The 23356-nt window shown below is 35.4% G+C and overlaps 1 long non-coding RNA gene across 1 annotated transcript in view; it reads left to right on the top strand.

Annotated features, from left to right (window-relative positions):
- LOC308247873 overlaps positions 1 to 23356 on the top strand; it is an 84628-nt gene that overhangs the window by 47103 nt on the left and 14169 nt on the right. The gene's annotated exons all lie outside the window — the stretch shown is intronic.

Below are 23356 nucleotides of genomic sequence, written 5' to 3'. Positions count from 1 at the left end.
CACATTTGAAATATTTGGAAACAATTGATTTTTTTTTCAGTTTTGAAGATGTTATGTGCTCATGGTAATAATTTTATATTGTACATCTATAGTCCTGTTCCCTTTAAGAAAAACTTTGCAGTTCATATGGCATTAAAAATCTATCAGTATTCATGCTATTCTGAAAAGAATACCATGACTCCCAGGTGCTTTCCATCTGAGCAAGTCTGAGAACCACTGTTCATATGTGTCTGTGGTTGGGACTTCATACTGCATACATGCATTATAGCTTTATTTTTCTTCCAGAAAAATGGCCCTCAATTTATATAGAGTTAACTATATCAGCATTTCATAGTATATTGCAGGAATACCATGGATTTTCAGGTGCTTTCCATCTGGGCAAGTCTGAGAATGATAAGATATTCTATAAGGTTTCTTCCAGCTCTATTTGAAATTCTTCCTTTTTAAAAATATCTTCTTGGTTCACTCCCCCTTACCATTGTTTTTCCACCAGATATGAGCTCCTTTATCCTTCTATTATCAATGTTCTACGCTTCCAACCCAGGAGGGTTGCTTTGCTATGTTGATCTCACCATTGGGAAGGGCTTGTTTTTTTCTGGAACCTGAGTACTGCTGTAGGATCCTGCCATTTGGCTCTGGGGTCAGTCCTCAAAGTTTGATTGAAGATCCTGAACAATGTCTCAGTCTAGCTTTAGGCATTAATCTTGAAAATCCATCATAGGATTTTTCTTTTTTTGGTCTAAATGGGAGGTAAGGGTAGACGGAGACTAGATTCCTGGAGGTGCCTTCTGGGCTCATCTCTGCTCTCTGATCTTTGACAGCAGCTGGATTCTACCTTGTCAATTTAGCAAGGTTGGAACTATTTTTCCCAGAATCTCTGTGCCTGTGTGATGCCAGGTTAGGGATGGCGACAAGGGAAATTTTTACAACATTTGAAAAGCGGAAGTGAAGTAGCAGCCCTTATGTTCTGAGAGTTTGACTTTGAGTGGTGGGCACAGTACAATATACAGATCTTGAGTCATAAAAATGTACACTTGAAACCTATATGATCCTATTAACCAATGTGACCCCAATCAGTTTAATAATAAAAAACAGATTCCTGCCCTAACCGGTTTGGCTCAGTGGATAGAGCATCGGCCTGCGGACTCAAGGGTCCCAGGGTCAATTCCGATCAAGGGCACATGCCTGGGTTGTGGGCTCGATCCCCAGTGTGGGGAGTGCAGGAGGCAGCCGATCGATGACTCTTTCTTATCATTGATGTTTCTATCTCTCTCTCCCTCCCTTGCCCTTCCTCTCTGAAATCAATAAAAATATATTTAAAAAAAAACACCACACCATTGTGTAATTTCTTTTTTTTTTTTTAAATATATTTTATTGATTTTTTACAGAGAGGAAGGAAGAGGGATAGGTAGTCAGAAACATCGATGAGAGAGAAACATCGACCAGCTGCCTCCTGCACACCTCCCACTGGGGATGTGCCCGCAACCAAGGTACATGCCCTTGACCGGAATCGAACCTGGGACCCTTTAGTCCGCAGGCTGACGCTCTATCCACCGAGCCAAACCGGTTTTGGCTATTGTGTAATTTCTAATTCCTACAATGAAGTCCTCATTCCGTAGCACTCATTAGTGATTCTCTTTCCATGATGGAATGCTATGTTACACACTTGCTTAGACTTCCTGTTGGCCCTGAATGAGATTCCTATTTCCAACCAAACTTAAGGAGGAAATAAAAGAGTTTGTTTCTGTCCACAGCTGATGAGTATTAACACTGGGTCATAAATTCACCTTGCCTTGCAGCAGGCGCGTCCAGTGTGAGATCTCTGAGCTGTCAGTACAGGGACTCCCAGGCTTGGGTTCAAGGAGACTGGATGGTCTGGGCTGGAGAGAAGGACTGGGGAGGGGTTGTTGAGTGTGTACTTTATAGCTGCTTCACTCTGCTTCATGGGACAAGAGGGCAGCGAGAGGCAGCAAAAGCCTAAAGATTGTGAGACACATCCTGATTTCAGAGATCTCAAAATATGGAAAAGGTGCAACTTAGACTCAACAAAATTAATTCTTAAAAAGGAAACTTTATGTTGATACCCATATTAGAAAGTCATGTAGCTTGCCAGACATAGAAACAGAAATTAGACGATAAAAGATACACTATTCACTTCTAACCAGAGTCTATGACTGTGGAGGGCTCCCCACCTGAGGCATGCTCTAAAGAGGGACATGTGTTAGTGTTGGATGTTAAATCACATTAGACCAAATGGAGACTTTCTCCTTTATTGAATCAGAAGGATTGGAAGAGAGTTGAAAAGTGAAGAACCTTTTCACTGGAGCCTCAGTACTAATCATGCTGGGTCTGGGAACCCTCTAAAACCAGGTTAGCAGGCACCACCAGTGGTTTGCAGCTTACACTTTGGAAAACGCAATGTAAATACTGTCCTTGATCTTTTCTGTTCTTATCTGCCAGCAAGAGGGCTAGGGAGTGGACCAGAGAAGACCAAACAAGACGTGTAAGTCAGGCACAAATAGGGATGAGCAGATAAAAAGAAGTAAGTCAGAGTTGGAAAAAGTGAGTCCTTATAAAGTTAGAATTGGCAGAAAAATCTGCTGATCTGAATATTCTGAAGCACTATTGTACTAGTTTTTATTGCTTCAGAACAAATTACCCCTAACTTAGCCATTTAAAACAACACCCATCTATTAGCTTTGTCTGTAGGTATTAAGTCCTACAGTGCACAGCAAAAATTTCGGGTCTCACAAGATGTCAGTCATGCTTGAAGGGAACATCAGGGGGTGAATTTGCTTCCAAGCTCATTCAGGTTGTTTGCAGAATTCAGTTCCTTGGATCTCAGGACAGAAGTCTCCAACATTTCCTTCTTGACTATGGGCTAGGGCAGTGGTCGGCAAACCGCGGCTCAGGAGCCACACGCTGCTCTTTGGCCCCTTGAGTGTGGCTCTTCCACAAAATATTACGTGTGGGCGTGCACATACAGTGCGATTGAAACTTCGTGGCCCATGCGCAGAAGTCGGCTTTCGGCTCTCAAAAGAAATTTCAATCGTTGTATTGTTGATATTTGGCTCTGTTGACTAATGAGTTTGCCGACCACTGGGCTAGGGGTTATACGAAGTTCCCAGAGGCCTGCCTTTGCTCCGATTCTTCCCCCATGGCCTCTATCTTCAAAACCAGCAATGGCATGTCAAATTCTTAGCTTTGGGATTCCCTGATTTTTCCTTTTGCTGCCAGTCAGAGAAAACTCTCCGCTTTTCAAGAGAGTGATCAGATCAGGATTTTCCATCTGCAAAACCCCTTCACAGTAGTGCTAATCTAGATTAGCATTGACTAACCAGGGACAGCAATCTGCGGGGGGGGGGGGGGGGGGGGGGGGAGGGAAGCCGGGGGGGGGGGGGCATCTAGAGAAGCGTGCCTGCTGCAACTGTCCTCCCTTGACTGTGCAGAAATGAAATGGAGACCGTTGAGATGTTTCCCTACTAATTCTGGGCAGAATTAAAGGTGGACCTTAAACTAAAGTGTGCCTTCTCCTGGGTGATGTTACAGCAGGGCTTCAGCACAAGTCACAAGCCATAACAAATACAGAGCAGTTAACCTATTCACTTTTATAGGAACACAAGCTATTTCACAATAATCCATAAGTGAATTTCGCTTACAAATAACAAAAGTGTAAGATGTCTGTTTAAACCTCTACCTTTCTGTTTTCTGAGACTCTTAAACACTCTCAGAGATTTATTTTTTTCCCTTTGCTTTCAAATCTTAAACGGGGGACAATTTTCAAAATCCAGTTAATTCTCTCATGCTTTACAAATAAATTTGTGGGCTGAAAATACGGATATTTAACTATATGAACTACACACACTCTCTCTCACACACGCACTTTTATCTGATTCGGCTTAAAAGCGGGAATCATCAACAGCTGACTCTGACTCTATTACTCAGAACTCAGTCACTGCAGGAACGCAGAGAAGTTCAAAGGTACAACATGATTCTGAAGCCAAAACACACTAACTCCATCCTACTGAAAGGAGACAGTTGTGTCCCACTGAGATGATGGAGTTCAGGCCACCACAAAAGTTCAGGCCGCCGCATCACCTCCCTGCTCTGCAGCACAGCTTCTCTCTGGCGCTCCCTGGAGCTGGGAATTTACCACAAGCACCGCCTTGGGAACAGTGCTAGCAGCCGAGAAACTGCAGAAACAAGCTGCCTCATGGTGACTCCCAGATACGATCGGAATGCAAGAAAATAATTAAGATCCTAATTAAGTAGTTGCTCATCTGGCTCATTTGAAGACGCTCCAAAATGGTCAGATTTAAGGCCCGGTAAACAGCTGAAGTGGTAAATTTGCTTGTTAGTTAAAACCTTTGTCAGAGGTCAGGTCTACCTAAGAAATGGAAAATGAAGAATAGAGGCAGAATCTGTGTAATTTAACCCCCAAACAATTTTGCTTGTGTTATTTGTATCTTTTTATCTTTTACTTATTTTTTGCATAAATACTGACCTATCATTTTTAGCTTAGTTTAATATAGGAATAATGTTCATATTCATAAAAACTATGGAAAATAAGGTTTGAAAAAAAATCTAAGAATACAACGAGGTTTTAAGTACTGTTTAAATTTATCAAAAAATTTTTTAACTTTAGCATTTTTTACTTATAAAATTATAGTTACACATATTATACTATGTTGTATTTTATATTTAAAAAGTTAAACACAAAATACATAAAATCTATTTACATTTATAAATGAAATTTAATTAGGGCTTTGTATTTTGGAGGGTGATTTTCTTCTAGCTACCTTCTCTCAGTTTTATTTTATTTCTTCTCTTGTATAGATCCATTAAAAAGTAAACATCATCATGTTTTCCAGAGATGTAGTTTCTTAGGAGATATTTGTTTAAATTACATTATAAAAATGCATCTACTAAATTTAAGCATACTAAATCACAACCTTTGATGTGTGTGTGTTTTACAGATTACTCAGTAGTGATTTGTTATTTTGAAACTGCTACTAGTATTTAGAAGTGATATTGCAATATTTAAAAATTTAAATACGAGTAATGTCAGAATCAATGTTATATTTACACCCAGACACATTTTAAAATAGGAGCTTGCATCTCCTGGGACTCCCACCCTTTTCAGACTCCGTCTCCCTGGCCTTGCTGGTTTTGGCAAACCTTGCTTCTTGGACCCACTATGCTACTTCCTCTCCTGAGTCTTCCTCCCACTCTTCCTCCCTTTTTCAAATCTTTTGGTTGGACAAGAAAGTAGTGCTTCAAAATGCGATCTTCGGAACTGGATTGCCTAGTTTAAATCCCAGCTGCGCCACTTACAAGCCATGTGATATTGGGCAAGTCACTTCATCTCTCATTGCCTGTTTCCTCAACTGGAAAATGGGGATGTTAGCACTTACCTTGGGTTACTGAGAATAGTGAATGAGTCAAGCACATAGCATACATTTTATAATTGTTAGCTAATATTATTTTCACCATATTAGTCCTTCTGGAACTGTGTTCTACAATACCTCTTACTTCCTTAGTTTTATGGCCTTTGCTGGCCTCAAAGTTAGGTCAACTCAAACAATGCAAGCGAAGGTGGCTCTATCTTTCAAGTCTAACTTACTCCAGTCCTGGGAGGAGGAGTTAACTCCCCAATCACTTTCATCCAACCTAGTGCTCTTAACTATAAGCAAAAACTCCTCCTTGTTTGACGTTTCTATCTCCATCCCTTCCACTCAAGTTTCCACATTTATGGAAAATTTGACAATGGGGTCATGGTTTTTCTCTTTCCCCCATGTCTTCATCCTGGCTAATTTAAGTATCCATGCAGAAGCCACATGGAACACTCCACCTTCCCTGTAATCGATCTTCTTACCCTGATGGCCTTCACCTTCTCAACACTCCACCTCCACCTAGACTTTGTCATTAACCAGAGCCACTCTATCTCAGAAACCATACACCTGAATATCATAGTCTTTGACCATAACGATTATCGGTGGGAGATGCCAAAGGAGCAACTGCTCTATCCAGACTGTAAACCAAATTCTTGACAATGGGCTTGGGTTTTTTGCTTGCTCATTTGCCGTTCTTACAAATCACATAGTAGGAGTTTAAGATAATTTTTGATTGACTTACTGGTAGATATCTTTCCCAATCCTACTGGAGTAAACTGGTAACTATTCTTTTTCTTTTTGTGAAGGACATTGGAAATAGAGGTTCATATTAAATACAGTTAATATTTAATAACAGGGACTATTATTCTACATGTGCATAGGTGTAGGCAATGCTTTCTGAAAAACTGACCTATAGTTTCTGACCACCTTTGTTCCTTCTAGCTGAACAGTATACAGATCAGTTAGATTGCTTTCAGAGAATTCTTGATTAGTCACAATTCTAGGAGCAGCATGATAGAACAATGGCAAGTTTGGAGGCAACTGTAACAGAATATTCCATGTTAAAGATTTTAAAATCTGCTGTATATTGTAAAGTTATTAGATTGATGACATTTTTGTTTTCAGAAACTGAATTCTAGAAGGTTTTCTGTATCTATATTTCTGTTTCTTATAATACACTTTATATTGTAAAAGCCACATGTGATTATTATAGAAATATTATTTAAAAGAGACAATAAGGAGAAATACCACATGTAATTCCACATTCTATTTCAATATAAATGCCTTTCAGACATTTTCATAGGTATATGCTACATTATAATACATACAGATGTGCACTTTCTCCTTTATATATAAGAAATCATCAATACTGTACATATCTTACAACATTTTTTACTTAATAATATATATTTCATATTTTTCCATGTTATTAAGTATACCACTACAACATTCTTTTTAATGAGGGTGTTGCATTCCACTGAATAGTACTTTGGTATACACATATTTACTTAACCAAAGTAATACAGATTCAAGTGTATATTTGTATAGTAACACTCCCCATTTTGGCTATTGCTAGAGTAAAATTTTATGAAGATATTTACTATTTTCCTTAGAATAATTCCTAGATGCCACATTGATGGATCTCAGGATATGGGTTTTTTAAGAGCTCAGGCATATGCTGCCAAAGTGTCCTCAAGGAAGGATGTAAGCTTCTTCCAGCCTTGTATTAGAGTCCTATTTTCTCCTGATCTAATCTAACATCAAATGTTGAAATTAAAAATAATCTTTGCCAACTTGGTAAGTGAGAAATTGTAACTTTATTTTTAACTTGCATTTTTGAATCATGTGATATTAAATGCTTTAAAAATTATTGGATTTATTTCATTTTTGGCAAATTATCTGTTCATACACTTGGTTACTTTTTCTATTGAGTCAAGCTTCAGAGACTAGCTAGCTCCCAGAGAAGCCATTTCGCTTTCCTCCTAAGCACATTGCTAGAATATGTTTTTATGGCTGCCTGACCGAGTTCTAGCCCAGACTGCAACAAACCTCTGTGTCAGGCCTCACCAGGCTAAAGTCAAATTATTAGCAGTGCCATGATTTTCTCTGCAGACTTTAGAGAAGAAAGAATCTGTTTCCTTGCTCATTCAGGTTGTTGGCAGAATTCATTTCTTTGTGGTTGTAGGGTCAGAATCCACTGGCCCTTAGCTGAGGGCTGATTCTAACTTCTAGGGACCACCAACATTCCTTGATTTGTGGCCTCCCTTGTCCATTCAAAGTCAGCCTTGGGAGTCTCTCTCATGCTACAAATTCTCATCCTAAAGACATTTCTCTGACTCATGCTTCTGTCTTCCTCTTCCACTTAAATGGCCCTTATGATTACACTGGGCCCACCTGGATGATCCAGGATAACCTCCTTATTTTAAGGTCAACTGATTAACAACCTTACTTCTATTTGCAACCTTGACTTCCTTTTTCCATGTTAGGTAATATATTCGTGGGCATAATACCAGGGTGCAAAGATAATGGGGTCAAAACCTGCTGACCACACACTCTTTCTCTCCCCTTCTAGAATATGATGTTTAAGATAGATTTTATGTTTATGTTTGTATCTCCTTTGTTGAGACCAGTGGTTTGCACAAATAATGTAAATAAGGTTTTTCTGATGAATACATAAAATTTTCATAAAATAATTTAATTAAACTGCACCACTAAGCCTCCATTGTAATATCCTTGATTTGATTACCTGTTTCATGTGTCTTTACATATTTCTGATAAAATTTTGATATAAACAAATAAATTAAAAACTTATATATTCCAAAACATACCATTAATCTTTTATATAATACCATTTTCCTTTTTAATGTTTTCTTCTACACTTACTTTTTTCTTCTTTATAACGTCTTTCATTTTCTTTCTACAAGCCTTCTGTGTATGTGTGAAATATAATCACTACCAAGCAAAAACTGAGGTACAGAGTATTTAAGTAAGATTCTCAAAGATAGTCAAGTTTTTTGTATAAATAGGACTATAACGACTACAGAACTAATTCTTTTTTTAAAATATTTTATTGATTTTTTTACAGAGAGGAAGGGAGAGGGATAGAGAGTTAGAAACATCGATGAGAGAGAAACATCGATCAGCTGCCTCCTGCACACCCACTACTGGGGATGTGCCCCCAACCAAGGTACATGCCCTTGACCAGAATTGAACCTGGGACCCTTCAGTCTGCAGGCCGACGCTCTATCCACTGAGCCAAACAGGTTAGGGCAGAACTAATTCTTCATGGGCATCTTCATTACAGAATCAATCAATCTCTTCTTCCTTTTTTAAAAAAATTGTGGTATATAAAACATAAAATTTGGCATTTTACCCATTTTTAAGTGTATAATTCAGTGGCATTAATTATATTCACACTGTTCTGCAGTCATCACTATCTGTTTTCAAACTTTTTCATCGCCCCACCCTCAAAACTCTTTTTAAAAAGATCCTTAGTTAACTAATTTTAATCTTTAATAATTTTTTGAAATTTAAACATACCTACTTCCAAGAAAATTCACTGATATTTTGTTATTAATTAAAAATAATCATATCAGTAATTTAAACATTGAGATAAGTAATATTTTTATACATTTTTAAGATTTCTCTCCACCCCAGGTAATTTTTTTCTGTTAATTTTCTTAAATAAAAAAATATTCTTCAGGCAAATATTTATAAACCAACTTTTTTGATAAGTAAAAAAATAGTAAACAGTGTCTATAAAAATTTTTAACTATAAAACTAATGATCAGAATATTTTTTAAAAAGTCATTTGGTGAGTAGATTTAGAATACATCTTCCTGATTATCATCCACAGTACAAGTACAAGTAATGTTAACCTCCTCACGACCTCATTTGTCAAAGAACAAATTTCAATCAAACTGTTTCATATTTACATGACATTTTATGAGGTCAAATTAAAATTTGCCATAAGAATCTCATTATATATAAGCTGATCTTTCTCATATGGAGACCCATGATCTTCTCCAAAAAGATCTTTATTAAATGATGGGAAATGTTAATTACACATTATTACTATACATCAGTACTACAATTTCTAGTGTAAAAGTAACTGGTGGTAGAATGACTGTGGTAATTACAAACAATTTAAACTAGAAAACTATTTCCTACAGAGTAATTTTAGAATTAAGTAATAAGACTTCCATTCATTCATTCTTTCCCAGAGAAATTGAACAGTAAATACTTTTCTGCACATATGCACATGCACACACACAATCTAGTTAATCTAAATCTTTACATTAATTGACACTTGATAGGATGTGATGTTTCTTTGTGTTTTTAGAATGACATATTATTGTTTTTATTCTGCTATTTCTTGAAAGCAGGTTGAATTTAGATAGGTTTCACTTTAGCAAAAGAAGGTTGACTTTTCCAACTAGTGTAAGAAAAACATTTTTTCCATATGTTTCTACAATAGATTTGAAACCTAAAAGTCTTTAAATAGTATTACTTTGTAACTTTTCTGTTATAAAGATTTTGCCTTGAGGTTATATTTACAAAAACATTGTCATTACAGTTTTTCACCTTTAAATTTAATTCTATGAAATTTTTGCACGTTTTTTATTAAATTATCCAGGGTTATATAATGTGTTTTTTAAGGTAATCTTTGATGGCATTATTGTGATCATTATAATCTAATTCAAATCAGGTGCAATTCAAAAAGTTTTAAGCATTTATTTGTACTACAATTCTTGTTAGTTTGAACACATTTAGTATAGGAATTATGACACCTTTCTTAAGGAATTATATGTGTTTTAAATTCCAATATGTTAAATATAAGGGGAATATAGGTCCCATATAGCATTACTACCAGTAATTCTAAAATTATAAAACACTATTTTTGGTTCAAAATTTTGCATAACTTGCTAAGGTAAAAACAAATCTGAGGGGAATCAATAAGAGAAAAAATGAGTTTCTTTTCACAAACAAATTTTGACCCCATATTCTAAATGGATTATAAAATTTATTTTAGTGAGTTAAGTTTTACTATCTGTTAGTTTGGGGCAATAGTTATATTTAACTTGTGCTTTAGTTTTAGTTTACTTCCCAAAGGCTCTGGAAACAGGATATCAGTTTGTTAAATTGAATACAAATTAATAGGCTATGATTGAGAATGAAAGTGAGAAAGTATATATTTTTTTAATATGTAGAATTTCTTAATGTTAAAAGTTGCTCTGGAAGAATGTGGTCCTGTGTGAGGAACACTTACCATGGAACCTGGCAGAAGAATGTAAGTAGTTTGACCTGCAATGAAAGCATCCCAGTGTATTTATCTGATTAAATATGGATGGCTGACAGCTTCCATGACAGTCACCCATCACAGCGTACAATTCAAGGATCCACAGATATTTAGAATAGATAAGTTTGATAAAAGTTACCCACCCCCCCCCCCCCGCATCAAACATGTGTCTACTAAATCTTCACTTTTCTCAATATATTTTTGTCTTCCATTTAAGGATATCTTGCTATGAAAAATATTTTAGTCCAAAGACATATCACATATAAATTTATCAATGAAAGAGTAATAAGCTTAAGAGAAAATGTAAAAACAATTTTTGTGATAAATACTAACAAAGTTATCTTTAAAAAAAAACACAGAAGACTAGAAATTAATATTATTAGAAACTGTAGTTAGGGCAGGGGTGAGAATTATAATAGTCAGTGGCAAGATAATATGAAACTTAGACTCCATTAACAACAGAGGAACAGGGTAGGGTGTTGATATTCTCCCACCTACTTCCCACTGCTATTAACACATGAAAATTTTCTAATCCTTCCTTAATGTTTACCTATTAGTTGACAAGAATGTTTGTTGCTCTTAAAATATTAAGAAATTATAAGCATGTTGCCTACTTCTTCTTCCTTTGCACTCTGTATTTGGGAAGATAATATCAAAGCCTGAGCAAGAATCATAGATATCTATTTTCTTTTTTAATTCAACACTGTTGAAAAGGATTAGATTTAAAGCCGTTCTCAAGGAAACCTCAATATTGTGGAAAGTGGATTAGTAATCAATCAAATTCATTTGCTAGTTTGAGTTACATGCTGTTAACCGTATGGATATTTCGGTTTTATCCATAACAATGTGTATATACATCTAGACAAAATATTTGGGTATATGGAAAAATGGAAAGGTGAAGAAACTTCTGGTGGTTTCTTAAAATTTCATAAAGTATGAGGAGATGGAATCTTGTAGAATTAAGGAAGAAAAAGTAATTTTATACCAAATCTAACTAATATCTAAAATGTAAAGAGGCTCACTCTCGCCTCAGATGCCTCCTCAGAGTCAGAGGACAGGATATAATGGGGTTTTGGTGGTGTGAGATGATGGATGAGGGTCTCCTCCGGTTGCCAAAGGATCTGTGACCAGCACAAAAACTGCTTGGTCTGGGTTAATTAATTGCAGGAACAGTTTATTCAGATGCAGGGCAAGCACCTTGGCTAAAATCTCAGCATCTGTGTTGATTAAAGATCTGAGGCTGAAGGAAGCACATAGTTGGGGGTCTTAGATGGGTTTGGGAGCCATATGGGCTTCTTTTAATGAGGGAGGGCTTCTGTGATCCAAGTCTCAAAGCTGTGTTGTTCTAGTCAGCATTAATGGAGTATCTCTTGTCCAGCACCAAGGCATTTCACAATACAACTAGGGCAATGATTTTTTTACTGGTTATTTGTTTCAATAATCTACTCAAGATCTCACTATTATTTTTCATTTCTTACAGACCTAGCAATAAGAGAATAGGGTTCAAAATATTGCTGATGTTAAGTCCAGGGCAGATCCTGAACAAAAACGTATCTGTTTTGAATGTCATTGCCAGTGAAATGTTCACTAAGCTATTATGGTACTTTTAAGATGTGAATTGTAGAGTGTATATTCTCTGTAACTTTATCTTCAGGATGTTATGTCTGTAATCATTTAACTTGGCTTTGAGTTTCTGTTTATTATAGCTATGGAAATGGACACAGGTTTGACTGAAAAAGGAATTATAATACAAATGGGAAAATATAAGCTGTATCAATAAAACTGAATTTCTTTAGGCTGAACAATCCTTTGGGACATTCATAATTTGGTAATCCTGTATGATGGCTTAATTGCTTACAAAAACTGTTTGTGGACCCAATCTAAGGATTTTTAAGAATTATGAAGTTACAGCACACAAAGATCTCAGCCAGACACAAGTTTCGATGCTCACTTAGCAAAACAAAAGCTCGGGTCCTGAGTGGTATTTTACTTGAAGTGAGCTTTTCTGTTTACTCAGTTTGATTTCTATACAGATTTGAGTCAAGTACTGGCATTAGTGTCTATTCATTTAGGTCATCAGCCTGAATCACCTCTTTATCTTGTAATTTTATTTCTAACTTTGCTATTATTAAATATACACACAAGGGCATATAATGTTCAAGTAGAATTCTAAAATAATAATGAAATAAGCATCCATTTCTCCCTCACCTTAACAATTTCTTCTCAGCACTACTCCTAATTGTGATCTCCCCCACCCTTCTCATTGGTAACCATAATGCACATTAAAATGACACTTCCCTTCTTTTTCTTTTAAGTTTTCCACTTATAAAATGTTTTTACACTGCATATAAGTTGGAATCATATTGTTTGTTTTGTGCTGCAACTTCTCTATGTTGCTCACTATTGTGCTCCAGAAATTTATCCATGTGGATGTATGTTATGGTTCATTTGGTTTTACAGCTCTACAGTAAAAATCCATTGAATGAACATTCTCAATACTTTATCAATCCATTTCACTGATGAAGGACTTTGGATGGTTTCAATCTTAGCTACTGAGGAAGAGCTAATATAAAAATGTCTTCTTGCACAAATGGGCAAGAATTTTTCTAGATAGAGACCTAGGAGTGTGATGACTGGACCATGATTCAAAATTTCTAGGTTATATCTAAGGGTTTTACAAAGTGATTTTTACCATTTTCCATATTCACCAGCAATGTATGAGAGTTTTTGAGGCTCCGTGTCTTTGCCAACACTTGATATGGTCATAATCTATAATAATCTATAATAATAAAAGCATAATATGCTAATTGGACCAGACAGCCAAACAACCTTCCGGATGTCCTTCCAGATGACCTTATGGACAAAGCCGGGGCTGCGAGGGCCGAGCCTCTTGCATGAATTTCGTGCATCGGGCCTCTAGTATATATATATATTTATAATCAGGTTGCTGTGATATCCTATATGTTTATAATTTCAATTAACATTTAACTAATTACTCACAAGATCCAGCAGATTTTTATGTGAATATTAGACATTTGTCATCTTCTGTGAAATGTCTTTGCCATTTTTCTATTGTGTTATTGCCATATGTTTTTATTTGTAATTTATTCTTTATGTAGTCTATATTAATCCATTGTGGGTAAGGCAAATGTCTTCTAGTTTGTGGCTGTCTTCTCACTGCCTTTATTGCACCTAATAATGAAAAGAAATGCTAGATATTTGAAATTCTTTATTTTGAAATCATTGTATAGTCACATCCAGTTGTAAGAGATAATACCGAGGGATTCCATATACTCTTCACCCAGTTTCCCCCAGTGGTAGCACTTTGTACAACTATAGTACAATATTGCAGTCAGGAAATTGACCCCTGATCAGCCACTGATCTTTTTACTGTCTGCATAGTTTTGCCTTTTTCAGAGTGTCATATAGTTGGAATGATGCAGTATGTATCCTTTCCAGATTGCCTTTCCCTACTTAATAATATGCATTTAAGGTTCTCCATTTCTGTTCAGGCTGGATAGCTCATTTTTAAATGCTAAATAATATTCCATTGTCTGGATGTACCATCATTTATTTATCCATTCACCTACTGAAGGGCATCTAGGTTTCTTTCAAGTTTAGGCAATTATGAATAAAGCTGCTAAAAAATCTGTATATAGTTATTTGTGTAGACATATTTTTTCAGATAATTTGGGTAAATACCAAGGTGTACAATTGCTAGATCATAGGATAGGAGTATATTTAGTTTTGTAAGAAACTGACAAATTATCTTTCAAAGTAGCTGTAACATTTTGCATTCCTATCAGCAATGAATGAGAGTTCTTTTTGCTCCACCAAATGATAATATTTGGTGTTGGTAGTGTTTTAGATTTTGAACATTCTAATATGTGGACAATGACATAATATTATTGTTTTAATTTGCAATTATCTAATGGCATATGATATTGATTCTTTTTTTATAAGTTTATTTGCCATCTGTGTATCTTTTGTTGTTTGTTCAGGTTCTTTGCCCATTTTTAAATTGGGTTGTAAGGTTTCTTTTATTGTTGAGGTTTTTTTTTTTTTGTTTTTTTAAAAATATATCTTATTGATATTTTACAGAGAGGAAAGGAGAGGGATAGAGAGTTAGAAACATCGATGAGAGAGAAACATCAATCAGCTGCCTCCTGCACACCTCCTACTGGGGATGTGCCCACAACCAAGGTATGTGCCCTTGACCGGAATCAAACCTGGGACCTTTCAGTCCGCAGGCTGACGCTCTATCCACTGAGCCAAACCGGTTTTGGCTATTGTTGAGTTTTAAGAGTTCTTTGTATATGCTGCATAACAATCCTTTATCAGTTATGTCTTTTGCAAATATTTTTCTTCCACTTGTGACTTGTTTTCTCTATCTCTCTTTTTTTATAATGTGTTACTTTTAAAAAACATATATATTTTTATTGATTTCAGAGAGGAAGGGAGAGAGATAGAGAGATAGAAACATCAATGACGAGAATCATTGATTGGCTGCCTCCTGCACGCCCCCAACTGGGGATGGAGCCCGCAACCTGGGCATGTGCCCTTGACTGGAATTGAACCTGGGACCCTTTAGTCCTCAGTCCGATGCTCTATCCACTAAGCCAAAGCAGCTAGGGCATCTATCTCTTGACGTCTTTGCAGAGCAAAGTTTTTATTTTAATGAACTCCTGCTTATCAATCATTTCCTTCATGTTTTTTGCCTTTGGTGTATCTAAAAAATCATCACTATATCAAATGTCATCCAGATTTTCTTTTATGTTATTTTCTAGAAGTTTTATAGTTTGTGTTTTACACTTACGTTTATGCTCTATTTTGGGTGGATTTCTGTGAAGGTCTTAAGGTCTATGTCTAGATTCAGGTTTTTTGTTTTGTTTTGTTTTGTTTTGCAGATAGATGTTCAGTTGTTGAAAGATGGTCTTTTCTCCATTATATTGCCTTTGCTCTTTTATCAAAGATCAATTGATTATGTTTATGTGGGTCTATTTCTGGGCTCTTTAATCTGTTCCATATATCTTTCTATTATTTCACCAATACCACACATAATATATGAATACCTTAGCTTTACAGAAAGTTTTTAAGTTGAGTAGTGTCAGTACTCCCTGACTTTATTCTTTAATATTGTGTTGGCTATTCTGGGTCTTTGCCTCTCCAAATAAATATTAGACTCAGTTTTTGATATCCACAACATAAACTTGTTGGGATTTTGATTGGGATTTATTGTAATTTTAATTTGCATTGATGACTAAAAATGTTGAGCATCTTTTTATGTATTTATTGACATCTGCATTTCTCTTTTAGAAAGTGTGTTCAGATATTTTGCCTATTTTAAAAATTGAGTTGTTTTATTTTTGTTGAGTTTAGAGAATTCTTTTTTTAAAAAAATATATTTTATTGATTTTTTACAGAGAGGAAGGGAGAGGGATAGAGAGTTAGAAACATCGATGAGAGAGAAACATCGATCAGCTGCCTCCTGCACACTCCCTACTGGGTATGTGCCCACAACCAAGGTACATGCCCCTGACCTTCCGGTACATGCCCCTGACCTTCCGAACCTGGGACCCTTAAGTCTGCAGGCCGACGCTCTATCCACTGAGCCAAACCGGTCAGGGCAAGTTTAGAGAATTCTTTATCTTTTCTATCTTGAAGTCCTTGTTGAATATATGATTTGCAAAATTTTTTCCCATAATGATTAGAGAACATACTGTCTATGTTTTTAATTCCTTTAAATTTGTTAAGGTTTGTTTCTTGACACAAGATACAGCCCATTTTTATAATGTTTTATGTTCACTTGAAAAGTATGTTTATTCAGTTATTGGGTCAAGTGATCTATAATTTCTAATTAAGTCAATTTGTTTGATGGTGGTTTTCAGGTATTATATGTACCTATTGATTTCTGTCTAATCAATCCATGGATTACTAATAGAGGAGTGTTGAAATCTCCAACTTTATAAGTGGACGTTTCTATTTTCACTCTCAGTTCTATAATTTTCTTTATTTGTGTGTTTTGAAAATCTTTTGATAGGTGCATACATAAAAAGGATAGCTAGGTATTCTTTTTGGATTAACCCTTTTATTATTATGTAATATCCATTCTAACCCCTGATCATTTTTCTCCTTCAGAATTCTATTTTTTCTAGAGTGACACCTGCAAGATAGTGGAATAGGATAGGAGTTCTCTACTTTCACCCCACCCTGGAACATCAATTTTGACAATTACCCAGGGATGAGAGTGTCTTTAGGAGAACTTCTAGCACACTAAAAACCCAAGAGTGGACACATTAAAAAGGGTCAAAGAAAGTTTTACTTGGCCTTTGTCACTCCTCCTCCAAGGCAGTGTGGCTGATGCCTGGAGAAACTCCTGCAGCCCATGATTTCTTCCACAGGGGAAAGTAAGAGTGTGTGAGTTCCAGCTTCCACATTTGTGCAGGACACTGCACAGGAGGCCCATTTCTTTCTTTCTTCACCCAGATTAGTCAAGTAATCTGTACGATTAGGGGCTGGGAGAAGCTAAGAGCAAAGTACCTAGGGCTCAAAACTCAAAAAGAAACTACGAACCACTGCACAGTCCTCCCTACTAACCAAAGCACATCAGGAAACTCACCCACTAGCCACCAGGGACATCTCACCTGCAGATCCCTCCAGTGGGCCTACAGGAACCTCCACCACTCTGGCTTTGGAGGACTGAAAGAAGGCATACAACCTTAAAAATTCTCCACACCCACAACGGGGGACAAAAAATGTGAAGCAGGCACATCCATAGAAAAAGTCTGAGGAAAGCCTCAGAATCCCTGGGTGGATTGACAGGTGAAGGTATCTCTCTCAAAAAGCCAGTAAGTAAGATTATTTCTTCTTCAAATCCATGGTCATCAATGTAAGACTTCAACAAACACAAAAAATTCAAGAAACCATAAATCCACAAAAGGAATATTATGCTTTTACAGTAAATGTCAATAAAGAAATAGAGATTTATGAATTGCCTGACAAATTATTTTAAGGAAGCTTAGAGAGCTATAAGAGAACAGAGAGAACTCAGTGAAATCAGGAAAATGGAAAACAATACATGAACAAAATGAGAGGTTTAACAGAGAGCTATAAATCAGAAGAAAGGGAAAATAATGAAAAAATGCAATAGAGAGCTTCAACAATAGATGTGATAGTAGAAGAAAGAATTTGTGAACTTTAACACAAGTCATTTGAAATTATCCAGTAAATATATGCTGATACCAGAAATATGTAGTATCATAAGGGATTACTCTAAACAATTATAAACCAACAAATTGGATAATTTAGAAGAAATAGATGAATTACTAGAAACATATACTAGTATTCCACCAAGACTGAATCATGAAGAAATAGAAAATATGAATAACGCAATTACTAGTAAGGAGGTTTGAATCAGTAATCAAAAATCTCTCAACAGGCCCTGGCCAGGTGGCTTAGTTGGTTAGAGCATCATCCCAGTATGCCGAGGGTGCAGGTTCCATCCTTGATCAGGTCGCATACAAGAATCAATCCAATGAATGCATAAATAAGAGGAATTTGTTAATCAATATTTCTCTTTCTCTCTCTTCTTTATTCTCTTTCTCTCAAATTAATAATAATTTTTAAAAATCTCTCAACAAAAAAAAACACACAAAATGCAAATGGATTTACTGGTGAATTTGGCCAAATATATAAACAAGAACTAATGCCAATCCTTGTCAAACTATTCCAAAAAATTGAAAAGGAGGAAATACCTCCAAACTAATTTTCTAAGTCCACATTATTACCCTGATATCAAAACCAGACAAGGACACTAAGCAACAACAACAATACAATCTATTGCCCAATATCTCTGATAAACACAAATGCAAAAAACCTCAACAAAATACTAACAAACTGAATTAAATAGCACATTAAAAGCACAATACACCATGAAATGGGATTCATTTCTGAAATACAAAGATGATTCAACATATACATCAATAAATGCGATTATACCATATTGACAGAGTGAAGGATAGCAATCATATGAGCACTCAACAGGTGCAAAAAAAAAAAAAGCACTGGACAATAATCAACATCCTTTCATTATAAAAATGCTCAACAAATTAGAGAAGGAATGTATTTCAGCATAATGAAGATCATATATGAGAAGCAACAACTAACATCACGCTCAATGATGAAATGTTGAAAACTTTTTCTCTAAGATTAGGAAAAAGACAAGGATGCTCACTCTTGCCTCTTCCATTCAGCACACTATTGAACATCCTAGCCAGAGCAATTAGGCAAGAAAAAGAAATAAAAGCCATCCAAATAAGAACAAAAGAAGTAAAACTGTCTTTGTTTGTGTAAAACTTGACCTTATACATATAAAATTCTGAAGACTTCACCCAAAAACTTAAAAGTGATAAATTAATTCAATAAAGTAGTAGGATACAAAATCAATATACAAAATTGAGTTGTATTTTTATACACTAACAATAAACTACGTGAAAGAGAAATTAAGAAAATAATCCCATTTATAATCGCATCAAAAACAATAAAGTACTTAGTAAATTTAACCAAGGAAGTGAAAGACCCATACACTTAAAACTATAATATATTAATGATAGAAACTAAAGAAGACACAAATAATCTGTGCCCGTGGATGGAAAAACAATGTTAAAATGCTGAAACCATCTATAGATTCAAAGCACTCACAATCAAAGTCCAATTGCATTTTTCACAGAAATATAAAAATAATTTATAAAGTTTGTATAGAACCACAACATATCCTGAATAGTCAAACCAATCTTGAGCAAGAACAAAGCTGGAGGCAGCATGCTTTCTAATTTCAAACTATATTACAAAGCGGTAGTAATCAAAACAGTATGTACTGGCATAGAAACAGATACATAGACCAATGAAATAGAATACAGATTCCACAAATAAACCCATACACTATGGTCAACTGATCTTTGATAAGGGTGTCAAGGACACTCAATTGGAAAAGAATAGTCTATTTAATAAATGATGCTGGGAAAACTGTATATACACATGGAAATGAATAGAAGTGGACTTCCATTTATATCACTCACAAAACTAACTCAGAATGGATTAAAGACTTTTATATAATATCTAAGACTGCAAAACACCTAGAAAAAGAGATAGGGAAAATCCTCTTCTACATTGGTCTTAACAGTGTGTTTATTTTTTATTTTTTAATACTCACCCAAGAATATGTTTGATCAATTTTAGGGGGAGAAGAGAGAAAGAAATATCGATTGGTTGCCCTCCATATGCACTCCCAATGGGGACTGAATCCACAACCTAGGTATGTGCCCTGACCAGGAATCGAACTGGCAACCTTTCCGTGCAAGTGAGGAAGCTTCATCCAGCTGATCCACACCAGCCAGGGCAGCACTCATATACACTTAAAAGGTAACTATGTGAGGTGATGGGTATATTAGATTCATTCTGGTAAATGATTCACAATGTGTATGTATATAAAATCATCACATTGTACACTTTAAATATAGATGATTTGATTTGTCAGTTATACCTCAATAAAGCTGAGGGGGGAAAAGCATTATCCTCTTTCTGATTTTAATATGACAATCCAGCTTTCTTTTGTTTAGTGATTGCATGGCATATTTCTTCCTTCATTTAACACTCAACTTATCAATGTGTTTTTATATAAAATGGGTTTCTTATAAAATAAGAATCTGATGTCATTCGATTATCTAAGAACCTAAGCATCCACCTATTGACTGAACTTGGTCATGTTACTTTCAGTGAAGGCTGTGTGTTTTAGTCTTTTAGTTGGGCACATTACCTGAACATACAAATATACATATACATACACACACATTCACACACACCCAGGTTTTGTTTCCAAAGGAAAAATGAAAGTGGATGTTTGGATAAGCAACTAGCTATCTCTGCTTTTGATATCTTGGGTGTTTGTAGCTGTCTTTACCTTTACAATAAGGACATATGTAGCCATTCTTTCCCATTTGGAAAAATTAAATAATTTATTTGATCATTTTACGTAATATTTAAAGTATCTTGTTAATGTTATTCTTCCTTTTCAAGTTATTTAACATACATTGAATAGAAAAAGGCATAATTCCTAGGAGAGTGTAGAGGGATACTTTTATCTTTGTTTAAAATAATAAATTTACTTTGTCAAGGGGATTTAATGTTTCAGATTTCTTATTAATCATTTTGTTTTCAGCAACATATAAACTGTTTCTGTTTTAAGAATGCATTATTCTTCCAAACAAAGTCAGAAATTGGAGCACCACCCATCTCAAGTGCCTCCCCGTGAGATTAAAATCAATGTCCAGACTTCTAGGGACAAACTTCCATACTTTGTGGACACAGAGGGAAGAGCAGCCTGTCTGTTATGTGACCCTGCTGTTGGAAGTTATCAGGCCACATGTGGCATTTTATTAGTAGCATTCCTTCTTCCCTGTTGAAAACAAACTATTTTTATAGAACATATTATTATAAGGTTTTTCTAATACTATTCACCTTATTTTTACTTTAGCCTCCTTTTCTTTTTTTGTTGTAATTGTAAATTAAGCTACATTTTTATTTAATGTGATTTTTAAATGTTTTTCTAGTTTCAAAAATTTTTATACTCATTCTTACAAAACTAGCACATATCAAAATATTATTTCCTAAGATACTTTCATATATTATATAGTTCTTAACAGTAAAGACAAATATTTGGTTAATAACACAGATCTACACATTACCTAAATCTGCACCAAATAAACATAAATAAATATGAACTAAGTATGTGGATTTAGAGGCAGAAAAATTTTCTATCTGATGGCAAAAAAAATAAATTCAAAACCCTGTTTTCTCAGACTCTCTGATTATTACCCAAATCAGTGTATATACACAAATCCTTGTTTCCATTTTAAACTATACCATTTTAAATATTTCTTCATTCACAGAGAGAAAATTTACAAAATTAAGGTATAGCATCTAAATCTGAATGGAGTACACTGCTCTGAAGATGTGGAATGATTATTTAAAGGCGAGTGTGATGCTTAAAATTTCATAACCTGGAATGAAAGCTAAACAAAAAGGTAAGTGGTTGACGGAGGACCACTTACAGCCAATGCTTCAGCCTACTAATATTATTTTCACTTAATAAAATTCAGACAGAAGCAGAAATTTTTAATTTAGGGCATAGAAACAAATCAATGGCACAGAACAAGCATCATATAAAACAATTACTGAGTGCCATAAGCAAGCATAAAGGTTTATGGGTCTCAGAATTGACTTTGACTTAAATAAAAAACACAGGAGGATATACAAAAGGAAGGCCATGGAGAAAATGATCAGAGCACAATGATTATAAAAGGCCAGTTTTTTAAATAATTGCCATATCAAGAATTTAAATTTAAAGTAATTTAAATCATTTTACAAACATGTAATTAATATTTCCCCTAGCATAACAATAAGCCTGTAATGACTACCTCTTACACACTACTATTCTGTTTGCATTAGCCAATAAATACAGGAGGCAAAATTTTACCCAATATGTTACAGTTGTCCAGCTAAAATTAAATAAGAATGCTGTTAAAGACCTGCTTTTGGAAAATGCCAAAGCCAAGAATGTCTAGACAAATCTTTTTTTTTATGTTACATTCTCATATAGACTGGAATTTTTTTTATTTGTTTTCTATTTCTTTTTTTAAATATTTTTTGTCTAAAGTTTTACATATGTCTCCTTTTTCCCCAATTGACCCCCACTCCTCCAGCCATTCCCACTAGACAAATCTTGACATAGCACCTAGCTTTCTGTAATTCTGCACATGTCCAGCAGAGGGCATTAATATGATTACAGTAGTTGGAACTGATGGGAGTAATCATCTGTGCTTGTGGGATTCATCAGAAGTAGTAAACGAGAAAGTCTCATCTTCATCAATGAATAGTTTCCTCCTATCTAAACTTCTTTGCATGAAATTTACTTAATTTTTATAGCTAAAAGGCCATAATAATAGAAAGTTAATGTTGATTATTCCCCAAGAAATAAACAACACAATGAGTGATGTTTAAACATCATAAACCAGCTTCCTCAGAAGAACAATACCACTCTATCAACCTTTCCCTCACTTCCTTTTGCTCTCATTTAGCTACCCTCACCTAACTACATCTTCTCCCAAAACACAGTCCCAGGGTTCTACAAATGGAGTAACTTTTGGCTAGGTGGGCAGCTTTTTACAATAGAGTTGAAACGTTGTCTGATCATAATGACCTCTGCAGGGTGATGGAAACTTGATGCATTGGAAAGACCAACAGTGAGCTGTTATGAAAGAATAAGAAAGTTAACTGAAGTCACACTCAAATATGTTGTTTCATCACAACGAGGGAGAACAGGTGGTCAGTTTTGTGGTCTTCATTTTCCAGATAAAATTCATAGGGTAACTGCTACCCTTAGCAAAGCAGAAGACAATCACTTGCTTTGTGAATTTAACTGTGATAGATGTGGGACTCTTTTCCAGCAGCCAAAACTCCAGTGGCAGGCAGCAGGCATTTTGACATATAAATTAAATAACGTGCGGTAAATCCGGTGGGAGCATGGAAAAGGAGCCTCTGGGAGGCAGGAGAGGGCTGCAGAGACAATAACATTTAAATTGGGCTGTGGAGGATGGGTAGGCATTTA

The sequence above is a fragment of the Plecotus auritus genome (genome assembly GCF_963455305.1).
Source record: "Plecotus auritus genome assembly, chromosome: 5".
Classification (NCBI taxonomy): Eukaryota; Metazoa; Chordata; class Mammalia; order Chiroptera; family Vespertilionidae; genus Plecotus; species Plecotus auritus.
Note: the sequence above shows the minus strand (reverse complement) of the source record. Positions and strands in the feature narration are given on the sequence as shown.